The following is a 10,437-nucleotide window of genomic DNA, read 5'->3' on the forward strand; positions in this document are numbered from 1 at the left end:
TATTCAGAGCAATGCGGGAACCTCCCAACACCAAACTTAGAGTTTGAATGTGGGGGTTCAACACTAAACTTAGAGTTTGGTTGTGGCCTCCCAACACCAAACTTAGAGTTTGACTGTGGGTGCTCTATTTGACTCTGATTTGAGAGAAGCTCTTCAAGCTTCCTCTCTATGGTGACAGAGGGATATCCTTGAGCCTTAAACACAAAGGATTCTTCATTCACTTGAATGATTAGTTCACCTCTATCAACATCAATCACAGCCTTTGCTGTGGCTAGGAAGGGTCTGCCAAGGATGATGGATTCATCCATGCACTTCCTAGTCTCTAGGACTATGAAATCAGTAGGGATATAATGGTCCTCAACTTTAACCAGAACATCCTCTACAAGTCCATAGGCTTGTTTTCTTGAGTTGTCTGCCATCTCTAATGAGATTTTTGCAGCTTGTACCTCAAAGATCCCTAGCTTCTCCATTACAGAGAGAGGCATGAGGTTCACACTTGACCCTAAGTCACACAGGACCTTCTTGAAGGTCATGGTGCCTATGGTACAAGGTATTGAAAACTTCCCAGGATTTTGTCTCTTTTGAGGTAATTTCTGCCTAGACAAGTCATCCAGTTCTTTGGTGAGCAAGGGAGATTCATCTTCCCAAGTCTCATTTCCAAATAACTTGTCATTTAGCTTCATGATTGCTCCAAGATATTTAGCAACTTGCTCTTCAGTGACATACTCATCCTCTTCAGAGGAAGAATACTCATCAGAGCTCATGAAAGGCAGAAGTAAGTCCAATGGAATCTCTATGGTCTCATTTTGAGCCTCAGATTCCCATGGTTCCTCATTGGGGAACTCAGAGGAGGTTGGTGCACGCCCATTGAGGTCTTCCTCAGTGGCGTCCACCTCCTCTCTTTCCTCTCCATATTCGGCCATGGTTATGGCTTTGCACTCTCCTTTTGGATTTGCTTCTGTATTACTTGGGAGAGTACTAGGAGGGAGTTCTGTAACTTTCTTGCTCAGCTGACCCACTTGTCCTTCCAAATTTCTGATGGAGGACCTTGTTTCATTCATGAAACTTTGAGTGGTTTTGATTAGATCAGAGACCATGGTTGCTAAGTCAGAGGTATTCTGCTTAGAACTCTCTGTCTGTTGCTGAGAAGATGATGGGAAAGGCTTGTTATTGCCAAGCCTGTTTCTTCCACCATTATTATTATTGAAACCTTGTTGAGGTCTCTCTTGATTCTTCCATGAGAAATTTGGGTGATTTCTCCATGAAGAATTATAGGTGTTTCCATAGGGTTCTCCTAGGTAATTCACCTCTTCCATTGAAGGGTTCTCAGGATCATAAGCTTCTTCCTCAGATGAAGCTTCCTTAGTACTGCCAGGTGCATTTTGCATTCCAGACAGACTTTGAGAAATTAAATTGACTTGTTGAGTCAATATCTTGTTCTGAGCCAGAATGGCATTCAGAGCATCAATCTCAAGAACTCCTTTCTTCTGATTTGTCCCATTGTTCACAGGATTCCTTTCAGAAGTGTACATGAATTGGTTATTTGCAACCATTTCAATTAGCTCTTGAGCTTCTGTAGGCGTCTTCTTCAGATGAAGAGATCCTCCAGCAGAGCTATCCAAAGACATCTTGGATAGTTCAGAGAGACCATCATAGAAGATACCTATGATGCTCCATTCAGAAAGCATGTCTGAGGGACATCTTCTGATTAATTGCTTGTATCTTTCCCAAGCTTCATAGAGGGATTCTCCATCCTTCTGTCTGAAGGTTTGGACTTCCACTCTAAGCTTACTCCATTTTTGAGGTGGAAAGAACTTTGCCAAGAAGGCATTGACTAGATTTTCCCAAGAGTCCAGGCTATCCTTAGGTTGTGAGTCCAACCATATTCTAGCTCTGTCTCTTACAGCAAAAGGGAATAGCATCAGTCTGTAGACCTCAGGGTCAACCCCATTAGTCTTGACTGTGTCACAGATTTGCAAGAACTCAGCTAAAAACTGATGAGGATCTTCCATTGGAAGTCCATGGAACTTGCAATTCTGTTGCATTAGAGAAACTAATTGAGGCTTAAGCTCAAAGTTGTTTGCTCCAATGGCAGGGATAGAGATGCTTCTCCCATAGAAGTTGGGAGTAGGTGCAGTAAAGTCACCCAGCACCTTCCTTGTATTGTTGGCATTGTTGTTGTTTTCGGCTGCCATATGTTCTTCTTCTTTGAAGAATTCGGTCAGGTCCTCTAAAGAGAGTTGTGCTTTGGCTTCTCTTAGCTTTCGCTTCAAGGTTCTCTCAGGTTCAGGGTCAGCTTCAACAAGAATGCCTTTGTCTCTGCTCCTGCTCATATGAAAGAGAAGAGAAAAAGAAAATGTGGAATCCTCTATGTCACAGTATAGAGATTCCTTGAAGTGTCAGAGGAAAAGAAAAGTAGAAGAAGGAAGTAGAAGAATTCGAACTTGATTAGATAGAGTTCGAATTGTGCATTAAGAAGGAGTAGTACTCCATAAATAGAAGGATGTGGGAGGAGAGGAAGAAGATTTTCGAAAATTCAATTAAAAAGATTTTGAAAACATTTTGAAAAACACTTAATTGATTTTCGAAAATAAAAGTAAGAAAGAAATCAAGTGATTTTTGAAAAAGGAATTGAAATTAGAAATCAAAAAGATTTGATTGAAAATTATTTTGAAAAAGATGAGGTTAAGAAGATATGATTAGTTTTAAAGAGATGTGATTGAGGAGATATGATTTGAAAACAATTTTAAAAGATATGTTTTGAAAACAATTTTAAAAGATTTGATTTTGAAAATTAGTGACTTGCCTAACAAGAAAAGATATGATTCAAACATTAAACCTTTCTCAACAGAAAAGGCAACAAATTTGAGATGTTCAATCAAATCATTAATTGTTAGTAAGTATCTTTGAAAAAAAGAAAGAAATTGATTTTTGAAAACCTTTGATTGAAAAGATTTGATTTGAAAAAGATTTGATTTTGAAAAACTTTGAAAACTTGAAAAAAATTGATTTTGAAAACAAAATCTTCCCATAGCACCATCCTGGCGTTAAACGCCCAGAATGGCCTCCATTCTGGCGTTTAACGCCCAAAATACTACCTCTTTGGGCGTTAAACGCCCAACCAGGTACCCTGGCTGGCGTTTAAACGCCAGTCTGTCTTCTTCACTGGGCATTTTTGAATGCTCAGCTTTTTCTGTATAATTCCTCTGCAGCATGTTCTGAATCTTCAATTCTTTGTATTATTGACTTGAAAAGACACAAATTAAAAATATTTTTGGATTTTTAATACTTAAAATGCAACAAGAATGAAATAACAATGCATGCAAGACACCAAACTTAGCAGTTTGTATACTACTGACATTAATAGGAATGCATATGAGACACACAAAACACTCAAGTCAATTGAATTCAAAGATTAGAACACGAAAATCATAAAGAATTACTTGAAGATCACTAAGACACATGAATGAATGCATGCAATTGACACCAAACTTAAGATGAGACTAGTGTCTCAACAAGAAACATAACATATTTTTGGATTTTTATGAATTTTTTGATTTTTTTGTGTTTTTCGAAAATTAAGTGAAAAAAAGATATCAAAATTCTTAATGAGAATTCCAGGAATCAGTGCAATGCTAGTCTAAGACTCCGGTCCAGGAATTAGACATGGCTTTACAGCCAGCCAAGCTTTCAAAGAAAGCTTCGGTCCAAAACACTAGACATGGCCAAAGGCCAGCCAAGCCTTAGCAGATCACTGCTACAAAAGCAAGATTGATGAAGATCAACAAGCTCTTGTGATGATAAGTTGAAACCTCGGTCCAATGAGATTAGACATGGCTTCTCAGCCAGCCAGATTTCAACAAATCATCATGAAACTCTAGAATTCATCTTCAAGAATTTCGAAAAAAAAAATACCTAATCTAAGCAACAAGATGAACCTTCAGTTGTCCAAACTGAACAATCCCAGGCATTGTTACCAAAAGCTTGCTCAAAACTTGAACAATCCCCAGCAACGGCGCCAAAAACTTGGTGCGCGAAATTGTGAACAATACTTTTCACAACTCTCATAATCCCTGGTCATGAACTCCAAAAACTTGGTGGCTCAATTCCATGGCATTACACAACTTCGCACAACTAACCAGCAAGTGCACTGGGTCGTCCAAGTAATACCTTACGTGAGTAAGGGTCGATCCCACGGAGATTGTTGCTATGAAGCAAGCTATGGTCATCTTGTAAATCTTAGTCAGGCAGACTCAAATGTATGATGGTGATGAACGAAAATAACATAAAAGGTAAAGATAGGGATACTTATGTAATTCATTGGTAGGAACTTCAGATAAGCGCATGAAGATGCCTTCCCTTCCGTCTCTCTGCTTTCCTACTGTCTTCATCCAATCCTTCTTACTCCTTTCCATGGCAAGCTCGTGTAGGGTTTCACCATTGTCAGTTGCTACCTCCCATCCTCTCAGTGAAAGCGATTGGCATATGCCCTGTCACGGCATAGCGGAATTCAGCTGTCGGTTCTCGATCAGGCCGGAATAATATCCATTGATACTTTTGCGTCTGTCACTAACGCCCCGCCTGCTAGGAGTTTGAAGCACGTCACAGTCATTCAATCATTGAATCCTACTCAGAATACCACAGACAAGGTTAGACCTTCCGGATTCTCTTGAATGCCGCCATCAGGTCCTGCCTATACCACGAAGACTCTGATCTCACGGAATGGCTGGCTCGTTTGTCAGGCGATCAACCATGCATCGTGTTATCAGGAATCCAAGAGATATTCACTAGAGCCTTGATTGCTTGTAGAACAAGAATGGTTGTCAGTCACCTTGTTCATAGGTGAGAATGATGATGAGTGTCACGGGTCATCACATTCATCAAGTTGAAGAACAAGTGATATCTTAGAACAAGAACAAGCGGAATTGAATGGAAGAACAATAGTAATTGCATTAATACTCGAGGTACAGCAGAGCTCCACTTAATCTATGGTGTGTAGAAACTCCACCGTTTGAAAATACATAAGAACAAGGTCTAGGCATGGCCGAATGGCCAGCCTCCCAAAGTGAGTTCAATCATAAAAACATGATCAAAAGCTCCCAAATACAATAGTAAAAGGTCCTATTTATAGAAAACTAGTAGCCTAAGGTGTACATAGATGAGTAAATGACATAAAAATCCACTTCCGGGGCCCACTTGGTGTGTGCTTGGGCTGAGCAATGAAGCATTTTCGTGTAGAGACTCTCCTTGGAGTTAAACGCCAGCTTTTATGCCAGTTGGGCGTTTAACTCCCAATTAGGTGCCAGTTCCGGCGTTTAACGCTGGGATTTCTTGAGGTGACTTTGAACGCCGGTTTGGGCCATCAAATCTTGGGCAAAGTATGGACTATCATATATTGCTGGAAAGCCCAGGATGTCTACTTTCCAACGCCGTTGAGAGCGCGCCAATTGGGCTTCTGTAGCTCCAGAAAATCCACTTCGAGTGCAGGGAGGTCAGAATCCAACAGCATCTGCAGTCCTTTTTAGTCTCTGGATCAGATTTTTGCTCAGATCCTCAATTTCAGCCAGAAAATACCTGAAATCACAGAAAAACACACAAACTCATAGTAAAGTCCAGAAAGTGAATTTAACTAAAAAAATAAAATATACTAAGACTCAACTAAAACTACCAAAACATACTAAAACAATGCCAAAAAGCGTACAAATTATTCACAGCGCTCTAAAGTCCAGGTGCATTATCAACTTCAATTACCACAACTACCAAAACATACTAAAAACAATGCCAAAAAGCGTACAAATTATTCGCTCATCAGCGCTCCCCTGGGAGGTGCCTTGGTGCATTATCAACTTCAATTACCATTTTGGATTCAATTCTTGACCAATTTGAAAAGCCCACTCCAAATTCTGAAGATCGAAAATAGAGAGTGTATAAATAGGAGCTAGTTTGAGTTAGAGGGGGTCTTCTTTTGAATTTTTAGTTTTATTTTTAGCTCATTTTAGTTTTCATTTATTTTTCACTTGAATTTGGGAAATTGGGATTGAGATTTGAGTTTTCTTTTTTATTGTTCTGGCTTCTGCAACTTTTACTTTCTATTTCTGAATTTTGGATTGATGATTGAAGGAATTCTGTTTCAATACTTGATCTGAAATTCATCTTAGTCCTCTTCTGCATAATTTAGTAAATTAAAATTTTAATTTGAGTTTCCTTTACTGCTTTCATCTTTCTTTCTTCTGCAAATTATTTTCTTTTTTATCAAGGAAGGAATTGAGATCTATATCTACTTTCTAGTCTCATTGATCCCCTGAGATCTTCACTTGTTCTTTGAGAATTTTATAGTTGAGCTAAGTTTCATTATGTTTTGCTTTTGCAAGAAATTTTACTTCTCTTTTTGAGATCTACTGCAACTTACTTCATTTTCTTTTCTCTAATTGATTGCATTTTAAATTCTCTTGTTAAATTTTGTATCCCAGCTCCCAAAATCCCTTTACTATTCAAGCAATTTACATTTCTTGCAATCTAAGTTTTAGTTATTTATATTACTTACACTTTAAGTTTCAGCTCTTTAATTATTCTGCAATTTAATTTACTGTCAATTTCCCTTCTCCCTTTTAATTTCCTGCAATTTAGCTTCTATCAATCACAAATCACTCAAATCATCAACTGTTTGCTTGACTAAATCAACCACCTAACTAAAATTGCTCAATCCTTCAATCCCTGTGGGATCGACCTCACTCATGTGAGTAATTACTACTTGATAAGACCCGATACACTTGCCGGTGAGTTTTGTGTTGGAATTTGATTTCCACCCATCAAGTTTTTGGCGCCGTTGCTAGGGATTGACTAGATTGACAATGATTAAGGAAGGTGGTGGTCTAGATTAAGCACTTTTTCTTTTCTTTTCTTTATTTGTGACTAACACACTAACTGTTCGAGCTTTTGTTTAAGCTAACCATAACCTCACTCTAGCAGTAGAGTGCAGTGTTCCTGGTTTTTCTGCTCTTGTGTTTCTTGTTGTTTTGTTTGTATGACAGAGGCAAGAGGAGAGACCTCTACTTTCTGTGAGACTGACGAAAGAACTCTCAGGAGGATAAGGAGAGAAGCAAGAGGGAAAAGTGTTGTTGGAGAGGAAGAAACTCCTGAAGAAGAGTACCAAGAAATGGAGGAGAATCCAATAAATCTACCAGTGGGAGTAGCCAACAACAATGATCAACCTCAGAGGATAGTTTTGGCTTCTTACACGTTTGTAAATCCTAGGCATTGTAGGAGTAGCATCCTTACCCCAAATGTCAATACAAACAACTTTGAATTGAAGCCACAACTTATCACTTTGGTACAAAACAATTGATCCTATGAAGGAGGCCCACTTGAAGATCCAAACCAACATTTATCCACTTTTCTAAGGATTTGTGACACTGTCAAAACCAATGGAGTGCATCCTGACATTTACAAGCTGTTGTTATTTCCATTTTCCCTCAGAGACAAAGCTACTCAATGGTTGGAGTCATTTCCAAGAGATAGCATCAACAATTGGGAAGATCTAGTGAACAAGTTCTTAGCCAAGTTCTATCCTCCTCAAAGGATCATTAGACTCAAAACAGAGGTCCAAACATTCACTCAGATGGATGGAGAGTCATTCTATGAGGTTTGGGAGAGATACAAGACCTTGATCAGAAAGTGTCCCCCTGAAATGTTCAATGAATGGGACATACTTCAGAATTTTTATGAAGGCTTGACCTTGAAAGCTCAAGAAGCACTAGATCACTCAGCAAGAGGCTCTTTGCAATTGATGAAGACAGCAGAGGAGGCCCAAAACCTCATTGATATGGTGGCAAACAACCAATATTTCTTTGCTCATCAAAGACAACGCCAACCAGCCCAAAGGAAAGGAGTCATGGAGTTAGAAAGTGTGGACACTATCCTAGCTCACAACAAGGTGATGCAGTAGCAAATCCAGTAACAATTTGAGCAAATGGCTAAGAGAATTGACAGTTTACAAGTTGCATCAGTGAATGTCACTAATCAACCACCAACTAGTTGGGGATAAAATGAAGAAAACCAAGAAGATCAGCAGCAGGAACAAGTTCAATATGTGCACAACCAAGGTTCAGGATCAAATGAAGTTTATGGAGACACATACAATCCCTCTTGAAAAAACATCCAAATCTCAGATGGGAAGATAGCCACAATCAAAATTAGCAGCCATGGCAAATAAATTCAAACCACAACAACTCAAGAAACACAAACAATAACAACCAGAAAAACACTAACCCCAATACATACAGAAAACCCCAAAATAATCATCCCAATTACAACTATTATCCATCGAATAATCCAGCCACGAACCAAAATAACTTTCATCCACCCTCAATATCCCATAACCAACCACAAATATCACAAGACACTCAAAGGATCTCCAACTTGAAAATATTGATGGAAAAGATGATAAAGCACCAAGAGATGACCAGCAAGAACCATGAGGCTTCAATGAGAAACTTAGAAAGGCAAATTGGACAATTGTCCAAGAAAGCTGTGATTGAAAGGCCAACAAGCTCACTCTCAAGTGACACCATTCCAAATCCTAAAGAAGAATGCAAAGCTATTCAACTAAGGAGTGGAAGGACCTTGGTGAGTAACAAAGAAGCTGACAAGAAGCTTATGGGCAATGACAAAAGGGCAACTGAGGAAGATGAAGCTATATTACACAAGAAGGAACCAGAGAAGCTTAAAGAGAAGAATGACCAGCCATAAATTTCAAGGAAAGGAAAGCAAGTAACAGAAGAACCATATCAAGAACAAAGGCATGAAGTGAAAGCTCACACACCTCCCTTGCCATACCTTCGAAGGTTCAACAAGGAGATCAAGGATCAACACTTCCCCAATTTCCTTGAAGTCTTCAAGAAGTTGGAGATTAATATCCCCCTGGCTAAAGCATTAGAGCAAATGCCTCTATATGCAAAGTTCTTGAAAGAGCTTATCAATAAAAAGAGAAGTTGGCATGAGAAGGAAACTATTATTCTCACTGAGGAATACAGTGCTGAGATTCAAAGGGGCCTCCCACCAAAGCTCAAGAACCCTGGGAGCTTCTTCTTACCTTGTACCATTGGTAGCCTAACCATTGATAAGGCACTATGTGACTTAGGAGCAAGCATTAACCTAATTCATTACTCTATGATGAGAAGGCTATGCATAGAAGAGGTAAAGCCCACACAAATGTCACTAGAGCTCATGGACAAATCATTGATAATTCCTAGAAGAGTGATTGAAAACCTCTTAGTCCAAGTAGGAACATTCATATTTCCTGCAGACTTTGTGATCCTAGATCTAGGAGAAGAAGGGAGTGACTCTATTATCTTGGGAAGACCCTCCTTGGCCACAACAAGGGCTATCATAGATGTTGAACAAAGAGACCTGACCCTAAGGGTACATGATAAAAGCATTACTCTAATTGTCTTTCCAGAAATACATCATAATGATAAAAAGGAAAAACGCATGGAGGTTGACAAAGAAGACTTGCAGAGGAAGGAAGAAATCAACAAGACACTCAGTAACTCCTTTCCAGAGCAAGAGACAAGCAGCAAAGCAGGACAAAAGGAGAATGAGACTCTAAAGAAGGATGAAAGAAAGCAAGAAGGAAGTGAGGTGTCAGCCACTAAGAAGATAGATTCCAAAATGCAACCCACTGTCAAAGGAGAAGGATCAACAAAAAAGGGAAGAAAAGAAAGAAAAGGGCTCCAAAAGGGTGGAAAAATAAAAAGATCCCAACTGAAGGATTCTCAAAGGGAGATAAAGTGCAGCTAATTTACCAGCAGTTGGGGACAAATAAAAAATCTGATGATTACTACACTATCAACAGGATACTCTCACTGGAGCATGCAGAGATTGAACATCAAGGCACTGGAAGGAAGCTTACTGTGAGAGGAGACAAACTGAGACATCACAATCATCAACCACCCTAATGAGGGCCCAATGTCAAGCTAGTGATAATAAAAGAGCGCTCCATGGGAGGCAAGCCATGATTTAAAATTCGTGCTTTGGTTTAATTCCAATAATCAATGGTCCTTTAGGCATGAATTTGAGCTCTCATGAGTATACTTGATAATTGCATGCAATGTCTTGAAGCATATGCTGAACTTCTAAGTTTGGTGTGCCTGAAGGCACTCCAAAATAGTTTTTCAAGCTTCCTTAGACTATATGCTTATTCATTTTTGATGGACTATATAACTAAACATTAAGTTTGGTGTCTGTATATATATTTAATCCCATAAAAACCATTTTTGCTCAGAGGATCAAATTTATGAATAGATGAACCATACGTTGTTTTATTTTAGGAGTTTCTGATAGAAAATAAAATGTTCCTTATGATGAATATACCAATTGTGATGGATATTATTTACATTTTGCATGGATCCCTTAGCAGAGAACAAGTTTGGTGTTCAC

At 38.9% G+C, this 10,437-nt stretch overlaps 1 non-coding gene across 1 annotated transcript; it reads left to right on the forward strand.

The window, feature by feature from the left end:
* Window positions 1-1,682: 1,682 nt before the first annotated feature.
* Window positions 1,683-1,790, forward strand: LOC130948462 (small nucleolar RNA R71). Its single transcript, XR_009073063.1, has one exon. It is a non-coding gene; the product is annotated as a small nucleolar RNA R71 (small nucleolar RNA).
* Window positions 1,791-10,437: the final 8,647 nt, after the last annotated feature.

Source organism: Arachis stenosperma, chromosome 1 (assembly GCF_014773155.1).
Source record: "Arachis stenosperma cultivar V10309 chromosome 1, arast.V10309.gnm1.PFL2, whole genome shotgun sequence".
Lineage (NCBI taxonomy): Eukaryota > Viridiplantae > Streptophyta > Magnoliopsida > Fabales > Fabaceae > Arachis > Arachis stenosperma.